Here is a 14,106-nt window from a genome sequence, read left to right as displayed (position 1 = left end):
CGGTGCCCATGGCTTCACCCGTGCACAGCAGCAGCCTGATGTGTGCTGGGGAGGGGAAGGGGAGGAAGGGGAACGTCAGATTTGGACGAAGAAAGTGGTGTTTAAACAGCTCATATGCGTTGGTGCATAGCCCATCAAATGCGGCATACAGGCAAATCACGTAATTTTAAAAAGGTTAACACCTTGGCAGAGTTAATTGCTGTTCTTCCTCTGAAATTTCAGTGTAATTTCTGATTTCTTATTTTGCTATTTATCTTTCAGTTAAATAGATTTAAATAAAACAAATGTTTATGCCAGTACAGCATAATAGCATAAATATTTAAGGAAAGCAAAGCAAACAAAACATAATAGCATAAATATTTAAGGAATGCTAAACACACAAAACAATAAAAAAATACAGCTGAAGGAAACAACCTCAAAAATCTGAGTGAAAAGCACAATAAACATAAAATTTCAAGTTAATAATTTAATAACCAAGTTGAATGATTTTTTGTGTTAAACTTTTCCTTCTGATGTTGGGGTTCTTTGTCTTTGTTTTCTGCTTTCTCCTTAATCTTTATTTTCTTCCTTTCTATGTACAGAACGGATTCTGAAACTCTTGTATTTTCCCTAGGGAGTGTTACTTATTTGCATGTGTTACATATTTGCAAAGTGTTCTGTATCTCTAATATTTATAATACACAGTACATTTACTATATGACCTATAGGCAGGTATATGGTATTTATTGTAGTAGTGGTTATATTGTCATCCTCCATCAGGTGTGAAAATCTGTTTCTGACCAGGGAGTCTCATAACAGAAATGTTGATTTATTTATATGATATGACAAAGCTGGAGGTTAAACAGGTTGAATCATCCAGGATGCTATGTATATAGCAGCTAAAGCATGAAAGTACAAAACAATTTTAACAGAGTCGGTGCCCCCATGGGATGGTACATAATTCACTCAGAGACATGCAGGGACTCACAGACCTCAGTGTTCTCCTCCTGTTGTACAGAGGAGCTGGAAATACACGGGGCTTTGGTTATCTACCCATATGAATTCATTATTGTTCACCCATTTACATTCTCTTTTCATGTGAAGAATGGTGAAGGAAAGCTAAAAACCTTCGAAGGAGCATACTTAGGGGAAAAGTATCTTCCTTTTCATCGTGCCTGATTTCTCCATGAGCCTTGCCACGTTTAAAGTCATGGACTTCAGGCGATTTCTTCCTGGCACATCTTCCTCCTGGCACATTCTCTTCATGTAAATGAAACCTAAGGTTTTTTCATTGTAAATAAAAACAACCTCTGTAGTATTTAAAGCGCTGTGAGCTTTGATGTTATAATTGTGTTAAGCAGGATAATGTGGTGGAAATGCTCTGTCAAATTACCTTCATGATAGTGAGAACAAATGCCCAAATATCCATCCCTGCAACTGGAGCAATTCTTAGAGGAAACGTAGCAATTATCAGTTTGGGAAACAAGAAGATCACTTAGTTCTTTCTAATGCCGCTCATCAAACAAAGAAAAAAAAACACCAGGGAGAGCAGGCATTGCTTGCAATCACTTGGCAGCCTATTTCTTCAGAGCAGCAGGGTCACGGGCTGCTCCTGTGGCTTCCCTTCTCATTATCTCTTGCCTTTGCTGTCCTGCCTATCCAGCAAACACCCACAGAGCTCCATCCCTGGATCTTTCTTAGCATGGTCTCCTTTGTTGCATCACCAAAACAAAACAAAACAAATTTAAATTATTAATAATAATAAAATATGGGGTGGTATGGAGGTTATTTTACTCTCTGATTTATGAGCAGGCACCTGGATGTGAAATGTTGAACCCTCTCTTGTTAATAGGATTCTTGTTTTGTCTTAAAAATGTCACTGAAAATAGGATTTGGACAAAATCTCAGGAAGCCCAAGCTGCTCCTAAGGCACTGTCCAGCCAGCACACTGTTAAATCTCAGTTTCCATGACCTATTTGTCAGCTCATTCCCCAGCTAGATCTCTGTGATTGGGAATGAAGGCATTACATGTTCTTCCAATAAAAGGAATGCGATAACACTGGATATTAGCTGGTTTTGATGCTCCGTGTAGTTATGTATACTAGTTATGTCCGTACATACTTATTGCTTAGCGTTCTTGTTAACAAAACAAACCCTTGTTTTCTAAAAGTTGGTGAGTTTAAATAAATATTGGTGGTGGTATTAAATAAATATGTAAATATTTATTATAAATATTTATTTTTAATATTTAGAAATAATAATTAAAGTTAGTCCTTTTCCATACTGGAAGTCTCTTAATTTATTAAACAAAGTTGATATGTACTTGCTCTAAGTCTGATGGTGATTTTTGCTATGCAGAAATGTACAGCATTAGCTTTGACCCTATATAATGAACAGCAGCATTTGGATTCCTAATATTCACATTTTATTGTTTCAGAAAGTGAAGAGAGAGATTTCTTATTTATTGGATTAATTATTTTTTTTTACTAGTGGTTTGTGTCAGACAGCTTCTGGAAAGTAAGGAAAACTGGTTTAAAAAGCAGATCGGCAGCCTCTTAAAACTCCTTTGCTACTTAAGCAAAACTACTTTGAGTAGTTTCTGATGTTAAATGTATCAGAAAAGTTCTTGACAAGATCTTTTCTGTACTGAATAATAGGAACGCAAGCTGAAGTTCATGAATAGAATTGATGGCTGCTGGCTATTGAGTCATTTAAGACTTTACAGCTAATAGATCTGGGTCTCTTTTACATAGTTTTATTCTCAGATTGGAAGCTTTAAACAACTCTTTCTGTTTTATCAACTCCCACTTGGGTTCTCTACTTTGAATGAACAAGCTATGGAGGAGCATCCAGCTGAACAAAGAGAAATGCAGAAAATGTTCTCCCTGCACCTGCAGAAAAGGCTACAGATGATTCATGATTTCACAAACTGGTTGCATGTGTTTAATTGGGAATTTCTCCAGTTCAGTGGTCTCACTACCTCTGAAACTCCAGTACGGGTACTGCTTGGTTATTTGTTTGTTTAATTGAATTAACCTGAGAAAAACTCTGTGAAGTTTGACCTGATAATCCCTGTCACATTTAATACTAGCTTTTAGAAACTAGATCTTTTATGTTTTTGCTCTCTTAAATCATCTGTTGAACCTTTATGTAGGGGTGGCTGGTGATCTGATATAAAATAAAATGTACTCACAGAGTTATGAATCGCATCATAAATTCCACATGCAAAGGTGTAACATTTTAGTTCAGTTTGACTCATCATAAAATGAGACATAAGCATTACCTAGCCACTGTGTCCAATCTTATTTAGGCAAATAGGGATTTGGCTACTTCTCCTTCTAACTCCTTTTCCACTTACAAAGTAGAACTACACAGTGCCAGCAGTTTTCCTGTCGCAGTATGGCAAACATACACCTGTGACCTTTAGAGTCTATGTTTCAGTTCCAAGATGACTTTTTTAGATTTTTTTTTTTTTTTATTTTTTTTTTTTTCCCCTTTTTTTTTTTTTTTTTTTTTTTTTTTTTTTTTTTTTTTTCTGTATCAGACTTAGAATGGCTATTTGTTTTATGACTTGGTTTTAACTAGAATGCAGCACTCTCTCCTTCCCTGCACTGGCATGTGAGTTATGAGAAGAAACATGGGAGAGGCTACAGATTCTGCAGTCTATGTGTATATGGATGTGTGTATATATGGGCATGTATGCATTCATATAGACACCTACACCCATATATATCTTTTCAGAGAAGAGGTAAAGAAGTGGTGTTTGTGAGGAAGGAACAGTGTGAACCATCTCCAGAACGGAGCAGTAGGCTGGGCACAGCTGCAGGAGCACCACCCTGCAGTGCTGCTGAACACCTCGCCTGTGCCTAAAACACTCAAACTGGAACAAAGGACATTGAAATGCCTGACAGGAAAGTTAATCATTTTGCATTGTTTAGTTACTGGTATCAGTTAGTACATTAAATTACATGAATAGTTATATTCAGAGAAGGTTCTGTGTTGGTCACAGCAAGGCCTGGGGCTCTTGGTGAATGATGTGAATAAAATGAAATGCGGGAAGGTTGCTAATTAATACTGCCCTGCTAGAGTCTCTTGGGAAAAAGAGTATGCTGGCTTCTAATTGAAATTAAAGGACGACTAATGCTGTATTAAGGGGTACAATTAAGGTTAACAAATTAAGGTTGCACAAGCAACCTCCTGCCACTCCCAGAGTTTGGCGTGCTTTCTGCGCAGAACCAGCACCCTGCGGGCAGCTCTCTGAGCAGCACACGCAGCTCAGTGCGGTGCTGAGCGGGCAGGGCAGCAGCTCTGCATGTGCACAGAGCCAGACCCGTGCCCGGGTGAAGACCACAGCTCAGGAAGTGTCATCAGCTGACAGTGCTGAGGTGGGAATGAAGCAAATGATGACGGCTTCGAGGGTACAGGGCAAGGGCCAGAAGAGCAGGTTGTCAGGCTGCTGTTTCTCTGCACCCCAGATGCTGTGCCCAATATCTTGTGCCCTCCTTAGTAAATTTATATACATCCTTGCCCTCTAGTGTCTACATTTTGTACGTCACCCTTGCTTACCATAAGTAAATACTCCAGTATCTCTCTCTCTCTCTTTTTTTTTTTTTTTTTTTTTTTTTTAAGTGACAGGAATCAGCTGTTGTAGATTATTGCATTATTCACTGTGTTTCTTGTTTCTTGAAGGCTCCAGATAAGAAGAAAAGGGATCAACAGTGGTTCAAAGATTAAAAATAATTAAGAAATTTCTGAGATGCTCTTTCTAGTTTTATTCCTAAACTACATTGAATTTTGCTTTCTTATTCTCTCAGAGTTTACTTGTTGGTTCCCGTGAGTCTCAACAGACACACAAATACTACTGGGTAAGTGACTCCCTGCACAACACAACGTTCTTGACGTGGTTCGCTTGAAGCAAATGATGTTGGAAATGACCTCTAAACCCTGAAAAATGTAAAGACTAGAAGCTCAGTACTGCAGTCCTTTTCTTTATAAACTGCTATAAATGTCATCAGTCAGAAGTGGACACAGAAGGTGCTGTCATCTGAACAGGGCCTGTAAATTTTACCCCAGATGTGGCATGCATCACTGTCCTGAGGGTGACTAGTAGTGCTCAGTATTGTCCCATAGACACTGGCATATATGTGAGGAAAAGAAAAATATCTTCCAGGTTGTAATAAATCCCTTAAAAAAGCTGCAGAATACTTTTATTGTTTAATAACAGTTCTGCAGAGAAGAGAAGTTGGTCTTTCTAAGCCCAGACCTCTGTAAAAAAGGAGTCACACTGCTGTCCCCATTAGATGGGGGCACAGACATGGGCTGAGGCCTGTCACAGTCATTAAAACACTGGATGAGGGCTTGCGCACCCTGCTCGGGGCAGCCCTGCTGGGGCTGGGGGACGAGAGGCACCCAGAGGTCCCTGTACACCTTCACTGCTCTGGGACACCACGATCACGTTTGCCTCCCTTTTAGTGCACGTCTCTAGGTTTTCCTTATGTTTTTTTGCTCCAGCTTCCTACAAGAAGGTCACAAAGCATGAAGCTGAAGGCCCTCTGTAAATCCTCCATTTCTCACTGTGCCTGTTGGCAATGCCACCGCTGAGCAGAACGTGAGAGCCAGGGGCTGGTATTAATTCTGTGAGTTACCGTGGTGTTTCTGAGCAAACTGCAGCCATACGCAGACACAAATAACACATGCACACCCAAGTTCATCATACACCTACCGCTGCTATATATAACAAAGACAGAGCAGTGTGCCTGATAGAAGTCAGTGTCTGAGAAACAGGGGGAAAGGGAAATGCAAATGGAGAACAAAATAAAATATGATAAGAATTGATCTTAGAAAGAAAGTTACAGTAACGCCTTTGGAAGAGTCAGGCTTCTCCCCTTTGCTGGCCTGTCTTCTCTGATCCAAAGAGGCATATAAGTCTGTAGAAGAGAAGGTTGTACGACTGATAAAGACGAATCAATCTAGCTGGAGATAGCTGAAAGCTGTGTGCATAGAAAGTGGGGCTTGTTTCAAATTAGATCTAGATTTCACTAAGCAACTACTTTCATGATTAAGAAATTGAGAGTGTTCATGAATAACAACAACAACAACAACAACAACAAAAGATTAAGGGTAAAAAATCTTTGTAACTGCCCTGTGTGATTTATTCTGTAATCAGGTGGATCAGCCTGTCTTCCTTTAACAATATAAAATAAATACATTCATTTATCATTATAGGGCTTCCTGTTGTTTTTACTTCCCTATCTCAAGAGGTCTGAAGAGAAGCAGAAGTTTTGGCTTTGTAGGGTGAGCAGGTGCCAGCCCCCGCCAGCCCTCCCGGGGATGCCCCGCGCGTGGCTCAGTGCGGGCGAAAGCAGGAGCTGGGCTCAGCACGACGTCCCCCGCGGGGGCTGCAGAGCCCACAGGCACCGAGTGGTGCACGCCGTATCGCTTCCTACTTTCTTTTGGATTCCCTCCAGGCTTTGCAAATATAGTGGACGTCAATCACCCTCTGACCAATCTGACAACAAGGTAATTTAATACATTTGGTGTATGAAATTCATGGGTGTAGATCTGCATGAGCCATATGCCCCATACACATACATTTCCCTGTCATTCAGTTTTTCCTTTTTTTTTCCATGTGAATATTGTAGATCTTCTTTTTTTCCTTTTCTTTTTTTTTTTTTTAATTTTATTTTTTTTTTCTTGCAGTTTTGAATCATATTTGCTTGAAGGCACATCATCATTTGCTTACTTAATCAGCAGACACTGTCTTCCAGCCTTCACACAAGAGATGAAACTGAGGAGTATTTTTAGGACAAGGAATGCTTCTGAAGTAGTAATTAGAGTGTTGGGATCAACTTCACAATATAAATGGATAAGCAGATGCACATGAAGACAAATATACTTGTGAGGAAGTGTATTTTGTGCTTTGCATCCCTCTGTATCTCAGTCGTTCTTTGACTATGACGAGACTGAACACTCCAGACAGATCATTGCAAAAAGTAACCTTGGGAACAGCGGCTCAGACATGGTCCTTCTGGGGCAGGAGGCAGCTTTGACCTGTATGAAATATTCAAGTAATTCACTTTAATAACCAGTCCTGTTGTCTTTTTTTTTTTTTTTTAGCTTGTAGATCCTTCCAGTTTTCCCATGTAAATAATGCATTAACCTGGTTCATGGCTAAGATGAATTAGCCCAGCTGTGGTTAATACTGGCCACACAGGCTTGTAGTGATGGGGACCCAAGGAGAGTATGGAAGCAGCAACCAGAAGACACAAAGAGGCCAGAAATACTCCCCCTGCTCCTTGACAATGCTCTGTTGCTTGACTTTTCATGTCGAGTAATCTCCACTGAGTCACTAACCATCTTTTCTAGCAGCTGGGAAAGACACATGCTGTATAATTTATCTGTTCCAAAGCCTCTGAAAGAGCAGATACAGGGTTATACCAACTGAAAAGTAAGAGCAAGCCTCTTATCTTATGATTTAATGTAGTAGGAGACAGTCATTTTTATAAGTTAAAAAGCAATAGATTGTGATACATTCATCACAGATTAACTGAATTTCTTCCTCAAAAGAGCTCATTGAAATGTATGCGATGTTCATTGTTGTGTGAGATGCTGTTTAAAACTTTTAACAACAAGATAAAACCTTGTGACTCGGAGAAAGAACTGCTGTCATTTGCTGGATTTAATAAATCTCTCCTGGGACAATAAGCCTGTGATAAAGCCAGACAAAGCCTACTGCTTAAAAGTTATGTTGGCAGGTGGAAAAGAAAGACGTTCTGTCATTGCAGTTCAGGGCAATGCATATTGCTGAGCATATGGAAACCTTCCTGGAATCCACGTGGGAAGAAGGGAGGAGGGGAAGCATTGCCCCACACAGCCCACAGTCATGGACTCAGGGAGGAACTGGGCCTTGTACTGGGAGCCCAGCACTGGGCCCTGTGCCCCAGACGGGGTCACCCCAGGCAGTGCCCAGCATCGCTACTGCGGCACGATCGGCCAAGCTCCATCCTCCTGGAGCACAATCACACCCCAGCACAGGCACCCAGTGAGCACACACGTCTGGCAGTCACAGAGCGAAAAATATGGGCCAGAAAAGGCTTGGAGCTGTGAGCAGGGAATTACTCTCCTGCATTTTGCTTCCCAGAAAAATTGCATGTTCTTTAAAGGAGAAATTGTATATTCTTTGTAAAAAGAAATGTTTTCTGCAGACACTTACCTTTATCACCAGTTTGTCCTCAAGTGGTGACAAACTAGCCACATACACCAAAAAGTTGTAATAATACCTTTCATCTACTTAATATCCTAAGAGCTCAGCAATGATGTAATTTAAAGGTAACAACAGACCATAGAGTTTTTGGAATCTAAACATTTAGGTAGAGCATTTCATTATTGTGTAATAGTCTTTAAAAACTTTAGGGTCCATCAAAAATCTCCAGTTTGCATTAGAATTAATATACTAAGAATTAAGAGTTAAGAGCCAAGAGCTGATACTAAATTGAGACAGTTCTCCAGGAACATTTCAGATATGCCTTGTCCATGCAGCTCTGGGAGGGATCTGTGCAAGGGAATGGCACAGTTTGTGGTGGTCACACTGCTTATTATTTCACAAAGGGAATTAGCCAGGGTTCAAAAGGCAAATCTCCACCTGTCAAAGCAGAAAAAGTACCCATATATATGTGTGTGTATGTAATTTATATTTATATTTCACTTCTGTCTATGTTTATATTTATCCGTTAATACTGACAGTAACGTGGGATAAAATGGTCCTAGCAGAGGTGATGAGAGCCTCTCTAAAATCTGCATGCGTGTTAAAGCCTTTGTAGACGTGGGCCTTGCTGTTATTTTAAACTTGCAGACTGGATCCTTCTGTGAGAAGCTGCCAATTCGTTTCCACCAGCCTGAGCACTTCCACCACACACGTGCTGATAACGAGCGGCCCAGGCCCGTCAGCCAGGATCTCCCACCAACCTGCAGCAAGCTGGATCAGAAAATTAAGGATACTAAGGGGGAAAACTGCCAGAAATTGGAAAGGAGATATGGAATTGAATAATTTTTCACTGACTCCCTGGTGGGGCTGAAGTAGGGTCTGTGTGCAGAGCAGGGTCAGTGTCCCCGGCTGAGAAGACATCCCACCAGGCACGCAGGGAGCATCATTATCTGCCAGTTATGCTCATCCCATGGATAAGAATTGAAATTACACGGAAAATTGTCCCAGGCCAATCGCATGCCAGCATACGCAATTATTGCCTAACAGACCTTAAACAAAAGGCTGATTCATGTGCCATAGCCTAATTACTGTGCTTTAGAACTAATTGCGAGGTGAGGATAACCAGCCCCAAGTGCTCAGCTGTCCTCATCAGCCTCTTGGAGCATTGCTGGCCATGCCACAGCTTCAGGACATGCTCCTGGGGCCTGGTTTAAGACCTTTCCCATGCTGACTAATCCATCACAAATCACGTGTTATCAGTTCTATAGGGTTTCTTATCAGGCAGATAAATATCAGGGCTTGCCCCTTCCAATACATCAGACTGAGGACAGAAAGCCAGAGCCTGGTGGAGCAGACACGTGTGGGAGCAGGGCAGAGGCCAGAGGAGGCATTCTTAACCCTTGTCCATGCAGCAAGAGCAAAGGGAAGAGATGATGTCATGAACTTCTGTTTGGGTGAGGGCTGGAAGCAATGACTGGGCCCCCTGAACTCCGTGACACAGAGTAGATGACACTTTATGACGGATGGAGTCATAAGATTAGGTTAACTAAAGATTTTCATAGCAGCTAATGGGTTCAGAAAAATAGCTAAAGCTACTCAAATACATTTTGCACAGCCCATTAGGCTGCCAAGAAAACCCATTTGCTCGCTGAATAGCATCAACAGTCCACATGTTATTCACATTGTATAAGTACTATGAGATGAATTACATATAAAATTAATTTCATTGCTGAAGAAGGAACTGGCACAAGAAGTCACATTCTGGTAAGTTATTTCAACAAGTTACTTCTTTATCCTATGTTTACAAATGAAAGACAACAGACAAACACATTTTGTGCTAAATGAAATAGCCCTTAAAAAGAGCTCACCGTATTAATAAAAACAGCTTGGCTAGATGATAACGAGACAATACACTTTTAAAACACTATTTTGAGAGTAGTTTTGCATTTTGCATCCAAGTGGCAGAGTGAGAAGTTCCTGCTGAAGCCTGGGCATTATACCAAGGGAAGGCTATTTCATTTGCCTTCTCTACTTTCTACTGCACTGTTTTATTCTATTATCAGGAATTAGTTGGGAAGCTTCCTCAAGATCCTTCTAGCTTAAAATTTCATAAACAGAACAAAAGTTAACACTGAGTCACTTATCTATGGGCAAAATGCGTGTTTATGCTTTTCCATATGGTACTGCAGTGCATAAATTCATACTTCACTAAGCACTACCCACATGTACCCTAAAGGGTTTATTTTTTCCTCTTTGACTAACACATGTTCGACAGCTTGAGTCAACCTGTAAAAAATTTATAAAGGAAGTAGCAGCCTAAAAAGAAAAGGTTTTGATGAAGACCTTTAATTTACTGTTGGTAAATCTGGGGAGAACACAGCGCGTTCCTCCCCAGCTGGCCTTAGGATGGCTGCGGAACGTGGTTGATGTTCAAGAAGCTGTTCAGTTTTTTGATCCTGATCCTTGCAAGTCTGAAAATCTTTAGCAAAACACAGCCCCGACCCCCCAGTGTTCTAATGACACAAAATCATACAAATATACTTTTTTTTTTTTTTTTTTTTTTTTTTTTCCTCCCCTCAGTTCCTGAGGTTAAGGAAGGTTTTTGCCACCTTTGGAGGACAACAGCAGCATCAGCAAGGATGAAAGAAAGGCATACTCACTGCTTAACAACAGCCTTGATGTATTTCTGCCAGCAAGGGCTGAGCCTGGCACTTGGGGCTAAAACCACGAGCACCTTCCTAAATTAAAAAATAGAACCTGACAGTGTGGTTGGAGGAATTTGATCAGTCTCTGCCCTCTGTGGCAGCACTGTTCGTCTCTCCATCACCATGTCAGAGTGCAGCCAGGCTCCGGTGTTCGGGTAGTTGGCATTCACCGCCTCGCTCTCCCTGCTCCTGTTCCCCAAATTCTTATGTGACAAAGTCCCACGGTGGCCTGAAATAAATGATCCTTACTTAGAAAAAATCCTGCTGGCTGTAAATAAACATTTACCATTTTATTTTTAAATAATGCCAGAGTAAAATCACAATCATTAATATTCACTCTGTGATTTTGCTGTCTGCAAAATGAATACAATGTGTATAATAACCCAGGCAAAAATGGGCTATGGACTGTTTTTTATGGATTATTTTGAAAAGGCAGGCTTTTATATCAGCAGTCTTGTAAAAGGGTGTGTGTGTGTATACAAGCATGTCATCCTGTATGCTACACACTTCATGGTGAAGGTATAGGATAGAGGCTGGCAGAATTTATGACACATCCTGGCATGCAGATACAAAAGACAAAGATCTTTAAGAATTAAGCCTGAAAACCACAAATCTCTGGCTCCCAAGAGAGTGCAATTCCTCTCAGGCAGTTGCCCCCCTTTTATAGGACAACTCTTCCACACTGTTGCAGGTTTCTCAAACAGAAAAGAAAAGAAAAAAAAAAAAAACAACAATAACACAAAACAAACAAAAACAACCAAAGCAAACCAAACACCTGTACAAAATGAAAATAATTGTCTCAGCTCTTGCTTGTGGTGCCTTACTGGACATATGTCACAGACTGCACAACTCCAGTAGCAGGTTAATTTATGCTGGAAATAGCCTGGTTTATTCTGGTTGTGAGGAGCAGGACGCACGTCCCTGAGCTGCAGGGTTGTGATGTGCTCCCGCAGTCAGCACTGCAGGGCTCTGGACCCCCTGTGCACACCTCCAGCAGGGTATCTATCGCCTGGCCTGTGGCTGCCAAGGGGCACGAGTTACTTCCCTATCACTTCTTTCTTTTGCAGTTGTAACAGTGCCTACCTACATAGCCAAGGCTCAGAAGCACCTTGTATTTCGTGCACTTTTATCTTTTCCCCTAGTTTCACGCCGTTTGCCTGGGGCAGTGCCCTTGGCTGCAGCACTGGGGAATCCCAGGGTCAAATCCAGCTTTGTAAAACTGCTCTTTGATAACGTGCGGGCAGTGGAACAGCAGCAGGGGCCCCATCAAACAAGGCAGCAAGGACTCAGAAAGCTTGGGTACCTCCTTGACTTCACGTGGGATGAGCAGAACGGTCCCACTGCGCACCACCTGCACGCCACTGGCTGCTGTGGAGGAGTCCAGCAAGATTTGGTAGGGAAATAGTTGCTCCGCCTCATGAAAATCTTGGCTTAACAAGATTCTGCTGTCCCCATGGACTGAAGCTAAGATATACTCAATATTCAGCCCAAAATAAAAGACCTCAGGCATGAACATGTCAGATCCAGCCCTCGTGGTGCCTGCCGTTGGCATACATAGAGCTCGTCTTGATTAGCTCAGTCTCTGGAAATGCGAACGGATAGTTTGGAACAAATACATCTAATGGTTACCTTGTGAGGGATTTCAGGCATGTTTTTTGCATCCTTGTGAAAAATGGCTAATTTTTTACTTCATTATATTGCTTCATAATATTTAGACCCTACCAAATTTGATGTATGCAGGCAGCATCACATGTAAATTATTACCCTTTTCAGCCATCTGTTCACTGACATCCCAAACTCCAGTCTTTTCTGCCATTTACCTCACTACATCACTTGCATATGTCCAGACTGAAAAATAGATATATTTTTACCTGCTGTCATTGGTGAAGTTCTTTCACACCTGCATTGCAGGTTCGAAAATGATTGCAGGCACATATACTTACTGTCTCTCCTGATCTCAAGAAACAGAATTTCGCCTTTTTTTCTTAGCATTCAGGTACTGTGTGAGCATGGTGCTAATAAAAGGATGGGGAGGGGGCAGAGGAGTCAGAGCTATAACAGGCTGATGACTACATATTCCTCAACAACAGCGTATTAATAATTGAAAATGAATTTTCAATTTTTTTTCTTGGTCCTAATGACCAAGAGAGGATTAAAGGCATTGGCATATGCTGCACATGGACTCTTCTGCTAAGCAGTGCAAAATACAGCCTAGCCCTTATGAGTGAGTTTCCAGCAGCAGTTGGAAGGGAAAGCCAGTACTGTTTTTATTTTATACAGGGACTATTTTTATTTTTGTAACTTATATACAGCCAAGTATACTACAAGCACCAAAAAAAAAAAAAAAAGGAGGAAAAAAAATGAAGTTGAGATCATTCTTAAGGGAAAAAAGTGAGAGTTCTCAGGCAGTAAAATTCTCCTTAAAAATAAAGCAGTTACTTAAAATACAACAGTTTCTGAAAATAAATGTCTGATAAAAATACAAAGCTCAATGGCTATATTGAGACAGTGAAAAGGAAATAAATAGGATTCTTGGAAAATAAATGCACCGCCATGCACATGCTAACAGCACTTGTTAAGGCAGCACGATCACGCTTCCTGGTGGAGCTCGCTGATTGTTGCACAGGGCAACTTGAGTGGTGTGGGCAGTACAGCTTACTGCTAGCAGACACCTCAGCGAGTGCTGGGCTGTAAATACTGGGCATGCAGCACATGGGACCTTTCCAAAAAATGCTGACCCAGGCTCAAAGCAAACACCCCCAAAATGCGGTGCATGGGTGCAGGGCCTGGGGCTGTGCCTGGGCAGCAGTGCAGCAAAAAAGCTCCTGCGGTGAAGGTGAATAACTGACAGCAACAGGCCCACAGGGCATGGCCTGAATTCAGCTGGCCTCAAGCTTTTATAATGTCATGCACACGGCTGCCCTCAGCATAGCCAAAATCCATCTTTTTGAAGCAGTTTTGGAAGGGCCGGATACACTGTGGGCTGATGGTGGAATCCAGACTCTGGGGAGGCAAAGGCAGAATGCCCGCCCAGCTGGGTGAGGCAGTGTCTCACCCCTCGCCTTTATTAATCTGTTATAAATGATATTAATTACACGTGTAGCACAAAGAGCAATTATAAAAACATTTTGCTAAGCATCTTATCAAAAAGACTGTTTACCAAAAAACACTCAACTGTATCAAAGCCTTTACAAAAAGCTCTTAGAAATTAATAAAAAT

General features: G+C 41.3%; 1 protein-coding gene across 1 annotated transcript in view; it reads right to left on the bottom strand.

The window, feature by feature from the left end:
• Positions 1-6,672: 6,672 nt before the first annotated feature.
• GRM7 (glutamate metabotropic receptor 7) overlaps positions 6,673-14,106 on the bottom strand; it is a 274,151-nt gene continuing 266,717 nt past the window's right edge. The window contains exon 11 of the mRNA XM_032194322.1: positions 6,673-7,029. The gene's annotated coding sequence lies outside the window, so the exon portion shown is untranslated. The remainder of the gene's footprint in view (positions 7,030-14,106) is intronic.

The sequence above is a fragment of the Aythya fuligula genome, chromosome 10, assembly GCF_009819795.1.
Source record: "Aythya fuligula isolate bAytFul2 chromosome 10, bAytFul2.pri, whole genome shotgun sequence".
NCBI classification, from domain to species: Eukaryota; Metazoa; Chordata; class Aves; order Anseriformes; family Anatidae; genus Aythya; species Aythya fuligula.
The sequence above is the reverse complement of the archived record's forward strand: the minus strand, read 5'-3'. Positions and strand labels throughout refer to the sequence as shown.